Below are 13,908 nucleotides of genomic sequence, written 5' to 3' on the forward strand. Positions count from 1 at the left end.
CTGTTGTACCTGCTGATTCCAGGTTTTCCTGTAGCTCTCCATGAGTGGTCCTCGGCTCTTGGACAACTCTTCTGACAGTTCTTCTCACTCCTTATCTGAAATCTTGTGGGGAGCTGTGGCTGGTTTAAGGTGAAATGATGTTCTTTCCAATTCTGGGTAATAGCACCAAGAGCGCTCACTGGAACCGTCAGAAATTCTTCTGTAACCAATGTCATCAGTATGTTCTGGAGCAATATGGCTGTGAAAGTCTTGCAAGAGCTCATTGGCTTTACCCATCATGAGATATTTTGTGTGTTCCATCACTTTGGAGTGAACCAGCTGATATTAATTAGCATTAAGTGGCAGGATTGGTAGGGTGGTCAGGAGCACTGTTAGAAACATATTTACTTAAAAATTGGTGATGGATTTGATACTTATTTAACCTGCTGTACTTGTATTTCATGTGGTATAATTAAATAATTACAGATCAGTGAATAACGATGCATATTTAAATGCAACAATGTTACCATATATGTATATTATAATCAAAACATATGTATTATAAGTTATATAGGTGTAGGAATTAACAAGCATTTGCCTCCTCCTACTCTACATAGGATATATTCATGTGAATGTGATTGTTTTCTTTGATTTTATGTTCATTTGCAATTTCATGCTCAACATTTTTTTACTTATATGTCAAAATAAAGATTTGATTGAGAATCATTTTATTCAGGTTTTCCTCAGGTTTGAATGAGTTCCCTCTCTCACGCTGAGATTTCTGACAATAAAACAGGTTCTAAGAGTTCATCCTGTCCTGTATAGTGTTTCCTTATTATAAATAACGTGCCGGGAAACATAGCTGTGCTGGCTCACAGTGGATAAGAGAGTCAGTGATACAGTGGTACTTCACTTATTTCAGCTTTCACATTGAAATGAGGATCCAGTTGTTTTTGGAGCACTGGATTACTCTTCATTTGATGTTAACTTCTTCTCTGACTTGTGTAATAATTTTGAATACTTTTTGGTTTTTGTCTCTTCTGAGGGGAAAACTGAAGGTCAAGCTATAATCTACTGCATCTCTATCAGTCAGCATTCAGAACCACCAATAAAGTGTAAAACAATGGGGTGGAACCAGCCCATTTATCACTGCCATTGCTGCTTTGATAGAAACTATTACCTTTGTGTATACTCGAGTGGCTTCCTCTGTAATGTGTGGTATTTGTATGTGATGGTGTGTATTCCTCAAAAAACAGTACACCTTCCTGCTTTATGTCATTATTTCCTTACTGCTTGCATGGGGATTAAGAGGGTAAGTAGCAGACAGGTGCTGCTAATGAAATGCACTAAATTAAATGATCATTTGCGAGGATAACCACCTTTATAAAATTTGGTTTTAGTGGGGCTTTCAGCAGTTTGTTGGCCTGGAGCGTTAAGGTGTGCATAAACACAGTGTCACAACTTTCCTAGCTAATTTACTCCAAGATCAGACAGCGAAATGCTGAGAAAAGTGCACAAAACCCAAGAACAACATCTCGGATCTCAGTTAATGTATTAGAGGTGACCATTTCTTCTTATCTTGAAGCCACAGGACCTGAGTCAGTGAGTCAACCATCACCTGAAGTCAACGAGTCAAATATGAGGTCATCTGTCCAACAGCTAAATCCAAAATTGTGTCAAGACAATAATTCCACAACATAACAGCTGAAAAAGAAAAGACCCAGTCCAGACTTCAGCCAGATTAAAATGTTGTGGAAGGCCCTTACGAGAGATGTGTATAAATGTTGCATGAAATCTTCAACAAACTGAAGCAATACTATAAAGAAGAGTGGGCCAAAATTTCTTAATTAATAAAGTCATACAGAAAACAGTTATGCAAAGTTATTGCTGTTAAAGGTTGTTCTACTGAAGCTACTGAATCATCGTTTTTCACAGGTCTGCATAGAGTCCTGTGAAAACTCTGTTTTTCATATGACTGTACAGAGAAGACAGGTGAGGACTGAACACAGCAGGAAACAGCAAGGGAGGAACAGACAGTCACAGAGGAAGGAAATGGCAGGACGGATAGAAGGAAACTAACCTACAAGGTAAAACAGGAAGTAACCAAAGACATGAAAGGTAATGCTTGTTTTGTGCTCGAGCAGGGGGAGACACCTGTCTCCAGATAGTGTCAAAGGCAGTGTACAAAGGATGTAGTACAAGCAGTTTTTGGGCCACTCTTGCTTGCGATGCTGTTGGAACGTGCGAGTCGTGCATTCCACCGTCATGACCATTCCACTGGTCATCCACATCCAGTAACTTAGGACTGCATGGGAGCATGTTTGCGATGGGGGAAAACAACTCTCTGCTCATTGTCCGAATGGAAACCTGTATGCAAAGTGACACATTTGCAGGTCCATAAATTACGTTTGACTATAAACAGAGAAGCCAGGGACCAGGATGCACAGGATATACATGGTTAACCTATCTGTAACCATTACACATAAACTCGCGTGGAGGTGAAGCTGATTTTCTCCTTTACAGAGAGGAAAGGCTGCTCCTGAACTCTGAGTGTCCCATCAGGACGTACAATCTCATTTGGAAACTAGGATAATTTGTGATTTGTAATTAAGCTGTGTCAAGATTAAAGTCAGTTTTCTATAGAACGGAAAGCTCTGTTTTTACCCGTGGTAACTTCCCCTGAACACACAACTTGGTTGTGAAATCACCAAATGAGTTATTTCTGGCAGGGCTAATTTCTTGTCTTCATTCCGACGGTACTGAATTGTATTTACTGTTATATTTATATATTCTTTATAGATTTTAATCACCTTTTTAAATCCTTGCCTGACTAAATCCCTGATTGATCATTTTTGTGGAAAACTCACAAAATGCCTCTTTTTACATGAGGGCACACCAAGCCTAGAAGAAAAAATTCCAGTTAAATTGAGAAGTTGATAACCATCATCATCATATCTGTTATCTGGCTTTGTCGAGCCAGCTAAGACAACAAAAGCCTGGCTGTGTTCAACTTCATTTGTAGTATATCCCTGTGGCCCTTAAACAAATTAGAGCGCAATGTTTATTCAAATAGAGTCTAAGTTGGTCTGATCATGACTTGTCACTACTTCTGACTGTGTGGGGGATGGCTCACTGCAGATAATGTAGTGACAGCAGGGCTGCCTTTTGCTATGCTAACGTTGTGTTTGTCAGATGCCAGAGGCTTCACTCTCGCAGACACACCCTCTACCTCCGTCTTTTCCTGTTTAAATACAGACAAAACTGCAAATACTGCCCAAACCTCTGAATTGCTGCAGAAAATGGAAACTGGTTGGATAATAATGAGGAAAAAATCAGAGAAATCAGAGAAAACACTGATTTGAATTCATGGCGCCAAATCAGAGCAACCATCAACTCGAAACATTGATTTGTGGAGATTAGTGCTATGTAAATATAACTGGATTGAATTAAACTTTACAGTGCATTTTGTACAGCCTTTCATTAATTCTGCATATGACAGCTCGTGAAGATTTACCTGATGCTAAGTACATCAAACTGCTGCCACACACATCCAAACCCTGATTGAAATACTTCATTATTGTCATTATTATCAATGTTTGAACCAACCACGCTGAAACACAATGTGAAGCTTTATTTTCAGAAAATGCAGGTTTAGTCTGGATTGAGCTCAATGTGAAACTTCCCCCAGATGTTTGTGGAGCTCTAAAAGGAGAGAGTAAGAGTGTCTGAGGAACAGGAAGGCCCCACCTCCTCCACCCCCACCCCCAGCCAGGCCCTTTGTTCCCTGATGATGTATGAGACAGCATCTCCCTTGGAGTACCACAGCAATATGACAGCAGAGCACTAACTCTGTCTCATAATGGAGACTGATGGGATGGCTCCAGTGCTCTTCACTTTGTCTACTACTAAGATTGAGCTGGTGCTGCACTCCAGGGCACAATGGGGCCCTTGGACACTTTGACAGGGACTGTCGTAAGAAAAGAGTCAACCTGACAGCAGCTCGCGTATGTTGGTGATGCTGGGTCTGCCACAGCCTGACAAGTGGATGGATGGATGGCATATCAGGGGATGAAGACCTGCACAGGTCTTTGTGGGCTGGATACCAGTAGAGGAGAGGTGAGGGGATCCCTGGTCCTCTAGTTCCTGTTGAACATTCCTGAGATGACTGAGTTTGCAAAAATCTCCTTGGCACATTCACAATTTCTGCAAGCCAGGGTTATTTGATTTCTGGTATCAAACTACAGCAAAGCAGGATTGCAGTGGATAGTAATAGCAAAAAACGAGTAACAAATATATGTCAGCTGATTGTTGTTTGGATAAAATGTCACTACAAATATTGGATGGAATGCCAGGAATTTTAGTCCAGCCATTGGTGACTCATCCAGATGGAACTGTAATAGCGCTTCGTAACTTTTCAATTAATACCATCTACGGCCAAATATCTTCAAGAAACAAAATATGACATGCTCCTCAAATCATCTCGTAGTCAGCAAGTGTTAACTATCTAACTTTAAACTAGTAAATCTTTTTTTTATTCTTTTGCCTGTTCCATTTGGATCTTTAGCCATCAGATTTGTTGTCTGAAGGCCAAGAAAGATGCCAAGTGGAGTTACTTTACCAAGTGGATCATCATGGCCTTGCCATATTGGTCCATTTGATTGACCTTTATTATAATTATGTATTTATTTTATTTTCGTTTTTTAAAGATGGGACAGACATGACTGGGGGAAAGGACAGGGAGAAAGAATGAAAGAAAGAAAAATAGAGGAGAGAAGAGACGGTGAGAAAGGGGGAAGAAAGAAATAAAAACAAACAAAACACCTGGATCACCTGTATGGAGATAAAAAACCAGAAGAGAAAACAAACAACAAAGAGCAACATAATAAAAACAACACCATCACAATAAACTAGCTAACAATAGATAACAGTAGATACTTTTTTAATTTCACCTGTTGAGAATGAATGAGAAAACAAGCAGAAGTAACGAGAGCAACATAATAAACAACATCACGATGATCTATGTGAATATAACAGTAAATACTAAATATTAAACATTATTGTGCAGCACGTAAGATCAACAGAACACAGTGTGCTTTGAGGTAGGAGCCAAAAAGGGTGTAGTTTGTGTGTGTGATCACCCGTGTGTACACCTGTGAGCATGGACGTGCTTTTTAAAAGGTTCCTTCATGTAATGATCTGCTAGAGGGTGTGGGGGGCCACTGCCCCGTCCTCCAGGGCATGATGCAGGTATGGTGGCCGAAGTGGCCCGAGCAAGCCCCAGGCTCCAGGCCCCGATAAGCAGCCACCAAGGAGTGAGCTGGTGTGTACCTGGACGCCCATCCCCGGACACAAAGAACCACCAACGCACCGATGTCTGAGGGAGTCCGCCACTGGCAGGGGAAGTGGTGGTGGGAGATAGGCCTCCAAACCTTGGAGGGCCTGAGATGTCCCCAGAGAGGTGGCGTCTGATACCCAACCTGACATATAGACACAGACATACAGGCACACACAGATACAAACATCCATTCCCACCCTCATGCTCTCATATGCACTTACTCCACACTCAACCAACGTGGAGACAGACATAAAGAGACGCTGTACACACGATCACACTCCCCAAGCATACTCTACAAACCGGGTCTAGGTACCCTTGCCCCTGGAGGGGGAACTGCACCCAGACCCAGGTGGTGTTACCCTTTTCCCTGCGGTGGGGAGAAGCAGACCGCCTCGACTCCGCAGCAGCAGGGAGGCCCCACACTCCAGACCCCAGTCGGACGGCCAAAACTAGTAAATCTTAACAAATTCAAGCACAACCCTTCCCCTCACATTTTTCATCAGTGTAATCAACTTCTACAGAAACTACTAATGCGCAGGAATCAGACAGGCAGCATTAAAACAGCTCCTGGCTGTAGCTCAGGAGGTAGAGCAAGTCACCTACTGATCGAAAGGTTGGAGGTTCGATCCCAGGCTCCTCCAGTCTGCATGCCAAGTATCCTTAGGCAAGATACTAACCCCAAGTTGCTATCCGATGCATGAATGTGTGTGAGTGTAGTTAGAAAGCACTCAGTATAGAAGTAGTGCTTGGCTGGGTGAATGTGGCGAGTTGTATAGAGTGCTTTGAGTACTCCGGGAGAGTAAAAAAGCGCTATATAAGAATCAGTCCATTTACCATTAGCATGTCCTAAAATATGTGAGGATTTGTTAAGGTGTTGTGATTCGACAGAACTGCATTTTGGTTTTTTTTTGTTTGAGTTTCTTGTTCTTGACTCAGGTCTTCACCTGAAGGCAAGTATAACAAAGACACATGGTGCCAGACTGTTTCCATTGATGTGGTGATTCTTCAGCTCCTTCAGTTTGTAATCCTTTCAAAGTTTCATTTGATCCGTCCCTTTTCCCACATGCTCTTCATAGCTGCTCATCTGAGAGGCCCGTTTGGAATTGCTGGCTCACAAATCAACTTACCTGCACTCTGGTAAGAACTCAAGCTGTTTTCTTTCTTCTTCTCACTACCACATGGATCTCTGCAGCCTACACTTAGCCTTCCTGCCCCCTCTTTCCCCAGGAAACCCACCTCGCTGAAGCAAGGTCAGAATCTTCCACATTGTTCAATAGGGCCCTAAAACTTTTTGGAGAATTTCAAATGTTATTATCTGACAATGCGGACAATCCAGGAAATTAGTTCTTCTGCTTTTTAAAAAAAATAAAGTTCTAGTATTTTAGTAGCCCAGCACTAAGTGCTAAGTGCAGTTTCCAAGTGCAGCTTGCTAATCAAATTTGCAATCCTCAGCTAATATTTTAGCACTTCAATCTCTCTTTCAAATATGTCTCAAAAAATCCAACATGGTAGCAGCCAAACTGCAGTCAGCAACAAATGAGTAACTACATCTGCCTTTCAGTTCAGATATCAAAGTCAAAGTCACTCAAATATAATATAAAAACATCACACCACCTTTGTTCCTAGTCACCCAACATCGTTTAGCTTAATGGTGCCAAAATCATCAGAATGTTGGTTGTTACACTGTAAAATTGTCATTTTTGAGTGTGTATTACATCCCCTTGCTTCCTCCTATTGTTCTGTGCGTGCATTTCAAGTCTGATCAATTGAACTGGATAAAAATAAAGCAGTAACATGTAGTTTGTAGGAAAAACTGCAAGTTTGATGTGATGGTGAAAACTTCTATGTTGAACAAGACCAAAAAGAAACCCCTGGCTAAATTATAATAATGATCAAGTTTTAGAGGGATGACGAAGTAGAAGAAAATAGAGTGATGCATGGATGATGAAAAGACCAAAGAATATGAGAAGAAAAACAAGGAACAGGACTGATACAGGTGGAGTGGCAGGGAGAGAAAGCACAGTATGTTTGTTCAAGAGGTTGTTTGGATGCTCTTCTTTGCCAGGCTCTCGTGCTCTGTGTGCGTGTCTTTGTGTAGTGGTGTAGTGGGGACATTGTTCACATATTATATTGTATTATCCATTCAATAATTGAGCCTCCATCTCTAAAAGATCATAGATCTGTACGCATCTAGTATAAACACACACACACACACACACACACACACACACACACACACACACACACACACACACACACACACACACACACACGTTTGTGATGAATCATTTCCTCTGACCACGATAATAGTGTCATTAAAGCATGAATCTATACATAGAGGGCCAGCTACAATGGCAGACAGGATTTAGAGGCTATGTCAATGGTAGTTTAATCTTTAATTTAATTAAGAACAGAAAAGAAAAGGTTACAACTGGAAGACATTTGAGAAATGATGTATTTTGTTCTGTTTTTAAAAATCAGGCCAAGACAGCTCTGCTTCCTACTAACAGAGACGGTGATCTCATCACTAATAATGAAAGTAAGCATCCTTTTTCTTTCACTTGTCCAATTGAAGGTTGTGGGGTGGAAGGGGTGGGGCCTATCCCAGCTGCCATCAGGTGAGAGACCTATCTACGTCTGTCTAGGTCTAAAACCGAAGACAGGCTGACCGTTTATTACAGGGCCAACACAGATACAACCATCCATGATCACACCTACCATCAATTTAAAGTCAGAAGTTAACCTAAAATTACTAACTGCATGTTTTTGGACTGTTTCTTTGAACACTGGGAGGAAGCTGGAGTACCCGGAGATAACCCATGCAGATATGGGGAGAACATTCAAACTCTATACAGAAAAGCAGTGGATTCAGGACCTTCTTGCTATATATGCAAGATCACTAACCACTGGCTGTGCTGCTCCTGAAATATAACCAGTATCTATAAAATAAAAGTCTAGACATTGTTAGCATAGCTTAGCATAAATAATCGGTAAAGTCAGAAATGAATAGCCTAATCCAGAAGTAGGCAACTCCAGGCCTCGAGGGCCGGTGTCCTGCAGGTTTTAGATCTCACCCTGTGTCAACACACCCAAATCAAATGATTCGTTTATTTCCAGGCCTCTGGAGAGCTTCAAGACATGTTGGGGAGGTAATTTAGCCATTTAAATAAGCTGTGTTAAATTAAAGACACATCTAAAACATGCAGGACACGGGCACTTGAGGCCTCGAGTTGCCTCACCCTGGCCTAATCGCACCATAAACAATCTTGAGTTGATTTGTACATGCCAGCTTGATTGGAGTCAACCAGTGGTAAACTCTGTTCATTCGCAGTGATTTGGAAAGGCACATACACAGGCTCCATAGAAGACATGTCACATCACAAACAAAGCCATGAAGTTTAAGAAATTGTCTGAACACCTCTGAGACATCATCGTAGCATGGCACAGACCGGGGGAAGGGAACAGAAACTGTACTGGCCTCGTAGAACCACTTTCTACTATCCAGGAGTTAAACACCTCCACACAAAAGTCGCTGACGCCAGAGTGGGTTTAGACTTTGCTTTATATGGCAGGTGTGAAACTGTAACAACAAAATACAGTGTATATGAGTGAAAAACTAAAATAATTACTTGAGGAGCTGCGTGACCAAGTGCTAATGCTAACACCAAACAACTGTCTACAAACCATGAATTAGCATGCGTAATACAGCATCTAAGTAACTGCTATTAATCAACATAAAGTGCAGAATAATAATGCATACTCACAGGGAATGCCTTTTTATCAGCCTCTCACAGAATAGATCACATTAATCAGTCGATTGTCTGAGTCTTTCTGACACTTCTCCTGTCCGCACACAGCCATGCCTTTCTCTTAAAGGGCCAGTGGACTACCCAAACAAAACAAACGTACAAACTTGACAATAGTCAGAACAGAAACATTTGTGCAGCACTGAATGTCCCAATAAGCACAGTGGCCTCCATCATCTGCAAATGGGAAAAGTTTGGAATGACTAGGGCTGCCTGTAGGCGGTCTCTCCAGTCTGAGTGATCGGGGTAGTCAAGAAGATGGCCGAGAACATGATGGTCTGACAAAGCTACAGCATTGCTCTGTGGAGAGAGGAGAACCTTCCTGAAGGAAAACTGTTTCTGCAGCACTCCATCAGTCAGGCCTATATGGTACATTGGCCAGATGAAGGCCACTCCTCAGTAAAAGGCACATGACAGCCTGCCTGGAGTTTGCCAAAAGACATCTAAAGGATTCTCAGACGCCTTAGAGAAACAAATTCTCTGGTCTGATGAATTCTTTGGTCTGAATGCCAAGCATCATATCTGGAGGAGACCAGGTGCTGCTTATCACCTGGCCAATAACATCTCTACAGTGAAGCATAATGGTGCCAGCATCACACTGAGGGTATTTCTTTTGGCAGCTCGGAGACTCAGTTTGGAACTCGGAGACTAGTTAGGGTCACAGAGATGAATGCAGCAAGATACAGAAATATCCTCCCTGCTCCAGAGGACTTTGGACCTCAAACTGGGGTGAAGGCTCATCTTCCAGCAGAACAATGACCCTAAGCACACAGCCAAGATAACAAAGGAGTGGTTTCAGGACCATTCTGTGATTCTTCCTGAGTGGCCCAGCCAGAGCCCAGACTTGAACCCAACTAAGCATCTCTGGACAGATCTGAAAAGGCCTGCGCTCTCTTATCCTCATTCAACCTGATGGAGACGGCAAAGAGGAATGGGAGAAACTGTCCCAAAATAACAGTTGAGTACAATGCTTGTGGCATTATACTAAAAAATACTTGCTTTTGTTGAATACTTATCTATATGTCATATGATTCTTTTTTTTTTTTTCATTTTTAACAAAATTTGGAAGACTTTCAAACAAACTTTTTTCACTTTGTCATTATGAGGTATTGTGTGCAGAATTTTAAGGTGGGACACAATTTTAGTCCCTTTTGGAATAAGGCTATAACATGATGAGATACACTGTGGTATGCTTTCTGTGATTAGACATCTTCACAGTGAAGTGCTGTCCAGTGATTTCTGAATAATTTGGCTAAATCTGAGTAGACTATACTACTGAATACACCTCAGAATTCATCCTGCAACATGGTCTCTGCAGAGGACCACACACTCACACACACACACACACACACACACACACACACACACACACACACACACACACACACACACACACACACACACACACACACACACACACATCCCATACACAGTTGTAACTCTCACCCTGTCTCCTTGATGTGCAATTTTCCCTATGTAACAAAGTATTTTATTCTATTTGTATAGTACTTATTCTATTGCATATAGTATTGTTTCTATTTTGTATCTAAGTTTGTTATTCTGTTGATCTTATTCTATTCTGTTGTTTTTCTCTTTGTTCTCTGAATTTTTTACTGCTCTTGTACTTTCTGCCATGACCAAAAAATTCCCCACGTGTGGGACACATACATGTTTCTCTTGCATCGTGCATCCTGCTGCTTCCATCAGTATTACACTTGGGACTGGGTTCCACAGGCAACATGCCCATTACATACACATTGCCTCCAACATGTGATTTCCTTCTCCACTTCATTGTAAATCCTCTGTATTTACATACATGGAGGCATTGCTTGATTGTAGACTAGGACAATGATATGCCTACCTATCTGAGAGTGCGCTTTGTTCTCGATTTATATGAAAGGGTCATTCTTAACCAAAGAAAGATTTGTCAAGGCTAAAGGACGGGTGGACTCGAGCGCAGACTCGGAAGATCAGTTCAGTACGTTTATTTACAGTCATTAAATAATTTACAACAACCACAAATGTGACAGCGGCAATGGTGGTCCAAACATGAACTCAGGGTTGGGCTCACCACTTTCTAGGAACCTGTGCACATGGAAGGCAGAAGGTCAGAATCCACAACAGCAGAGGCAGCGCAAAAGCACACAGAGTAGCTGGAGTGAGGGTTTCAACTAAGCGTTTCAGTTTAACAGCCCAGCGAAGATTGATCCTGATGGTGGCTTCACGCAGAGCAGGTGTGCTCAGTCAAGGGCAGGGACCAGCGATGAGTTCCACCCATGAACACAGAAGCACACAAACAAACACAGAGAGATGAGACAGACAGAAACAAACAAACCCAGGGCAGAAGTCTAGGAGGACGGATAGACCCTGGCACCATTTTGGTTGTCCCCTGCGTTCTTCCAGGCCTGAATGTACAAGATAGTTTATTTAGACTCCTAAAGTTTCTGATATTTCTCTCATAGGTTTATTTAGTTTTTTAGCCTTTCACTGACATCTTTTTGGATCTCATGCTGAGAGATCCAAATAAAGGATATCTAATTTCGTTATTATCTAAATACTCTGTACTCAGCGGTGTTAACCGTGATGAAAACCACAGGTCAAAATGTGTCATTTAAGCAATAAAACTGATCTTGTCAGCCTTCAGCTTTAAAACAGAACTTAAGGTCGAACAGAGCAAGTGTTTGCTGTCTGCTCTGCTCCAGGGCCCGTCGGTCTGCCTGCAGTGAGCTCTGTATATGTGCTATAACCGGTCTATGGGCCACTGTTGCTCATGTTGTTGTTGGCCCGTGAGCCAGCTGGGGAGGAGAGCAAAGTTATAGCATACAGAGAGCTGAAGTACAGCCGTGTTAAAAACAACGAAGAGTCTACTGCAGCCACTGTCTGTGGTTTCATTTTTTATTTTTTGAAATTTTTTCGCAGTTCTCCCGTTTCCTGTGAACTCCCCAGTGACTCCCTGCTCCCTTCCAGCCCACTTGTCAACCAATCAACATTTATCAGTTGCATCTGCTTTTAATATGTACAATCAGTCACTATTGCACATTGTTGAACTGGGCAAAGAGCAAATTCCTGCACCACATTGTCAGCATTGCCAGCATTACCTGATTTGTGATGATTACAAAGGACAAATCTTAGCTTTATGTCACAGGGGCTGCTGAACATTAAGTATTTTGGCCATAAATGGAGTGATTGATATCTCATGATTTGTTATTGCCATAAGCAGAAGCAGTGGTGTGTCATGAGGGGAATCCACACATCCAAAACAAGGAAGTGAGACCGACTGATCAAAGCCAAATCATAGGTCAAAGATGATTGCAAGTTCTTACTCTCCGTTTGTGTGTATGTGGATCTATGTGTGCAAGTCAAGTATTTACAAGTCATGCTGCTAAAAATAGTCTGGTATTGTAAGATCCACGACATGTGTGAATTTGTCAAATATGTGGTCGAGCACAGAAAAAGGTGATGTTGCAAACAATGACTGGTGTGTCATAATTGCCCCTCAATAAAAGCGAGGTTGAGACAATTAGCAGCGGTCCCAAAGGTGACACTACAGAAAGGCTGAGTGGTTCATAAAAAGTCTTATTCTAGTTATGCTTTGGTTCAGCTAAATGGACTGGTTCTTATATAGCTCTTTTCTACACCTACAGCACTTTACACAACTTGTGCACAAGCACGTTTTCTTAGTGCTTTCTAACTAACATTCACACACACATTCATACTTCGATGGATGCATTGGAGAGCAATCTGGGGTTAGTCTCTTGCCCGAGGATATTTGGCATGCAGTCTGGGGGAAGCCAGGAATCGAACCACCAACCTTCCGATCACCTTGTGCTCTACCGCCTGAGCTACAGCCACCCCATCGTTCAGCTGTGTTTATGCCTGAAGAGGACCCACACAGGCACAGGAGGAACATGCAAACTCCACTCAAGAAGAATCAGCCAATCAAAAACTTCTTGCTCAGGCAGCACCGCTGCACCAGTGTCCCACCAACAGCCTCGTGGGTGTGCCTGCCTCCTAACCCATATTGTGTTAGTCCTTTCAAACAATGTGCATTTACACAAAGGCACAACTGACCTTGAATTCCCTGGATCCTAATGTTATTCTTATCTAAATGTTGACATTTAATCAAAATTTCGTAAAGTATTGATGTGACGAAGTATGGCTTAGTTGCCTTTGAGAAAGGGAACGTCTCTGACCAGTTGGTGCAACAGCTTGTTTTGTAACGTGGCTCACCCACGCAGACTGTTGCATGTGTGTGTGTTTATTGTTCAAAACAGCAACAGCCAGTGATGTGGAAATATTGGCTATGGATCTGTTATGGTCTCATTCACCTCGTCATCCGTCTCTTCTCTGTTTTCTCTCAGTCTCTTATAACATCAGGCCATCTCTACTAAATGACGGATCATTCCACTACAAACGCCACCTTACTGAAAGTAGACCCATTCATCAGTTCACTTTATTAGTGTGTGTGTGTGTGTGTGTGTGTGTGTGTGTTTGTGTGTGTGCATTGCTCATGTCCTAACGCTCTGAAGACAAAACTGTTTGTTTGGAGTCACTTTGTGGGAACCGCTCTGACTTATGGGGAAAGATGTAAGAAGTGATGTCAGTCATCAAATAGTCATGTTCAGGTTTCTTTTAAGTTGAAGATATATACAGATAGATGCTTAGAAGTCGTGTCGGTCACTGAAGTTCATTGGAATAAGCATTATTCAGTGTTATACAGGAGGAGCTGGCCTTATTCTCAGCACTGTAACCAGGCTGACAAAGATCCAGAGCTCTGTCGAGCCGGAC

At 42.1% G+C, this 13,908-nt stretch overlaps 1 pseudogene; it reads left to right on the plus strand.

Annotated features, from left to right (window-relative positions):
* The first annotated feature begins 8,752 nt into the window (after positions 1–8,752).
* LOC146702504 (uncharacterized) lies at positions 8,753–9,879 on the plus strand (annotated as a pseudogene).
* Positions 9,880–13,908: the final 4,029 nt, after the last annotated feature.

Source organism: Copadichromis virginalis, linkage group LG8, assembly GCF_057382275.1.
Source record: "Copadichromis virginalis isolate Kocher_CV1m ecotype Utaka linkage group LG8, C_Virginalis_male_GT1.1, whole genome shotgun sequence".
In the NCBI taxonomy this organism is placed as follows: Eukaryota; Metazoa; Chordata; class Actinopteri; order Cichliformes; family Cichlidae; genus Copadichromis; species Copadichromis virginalis.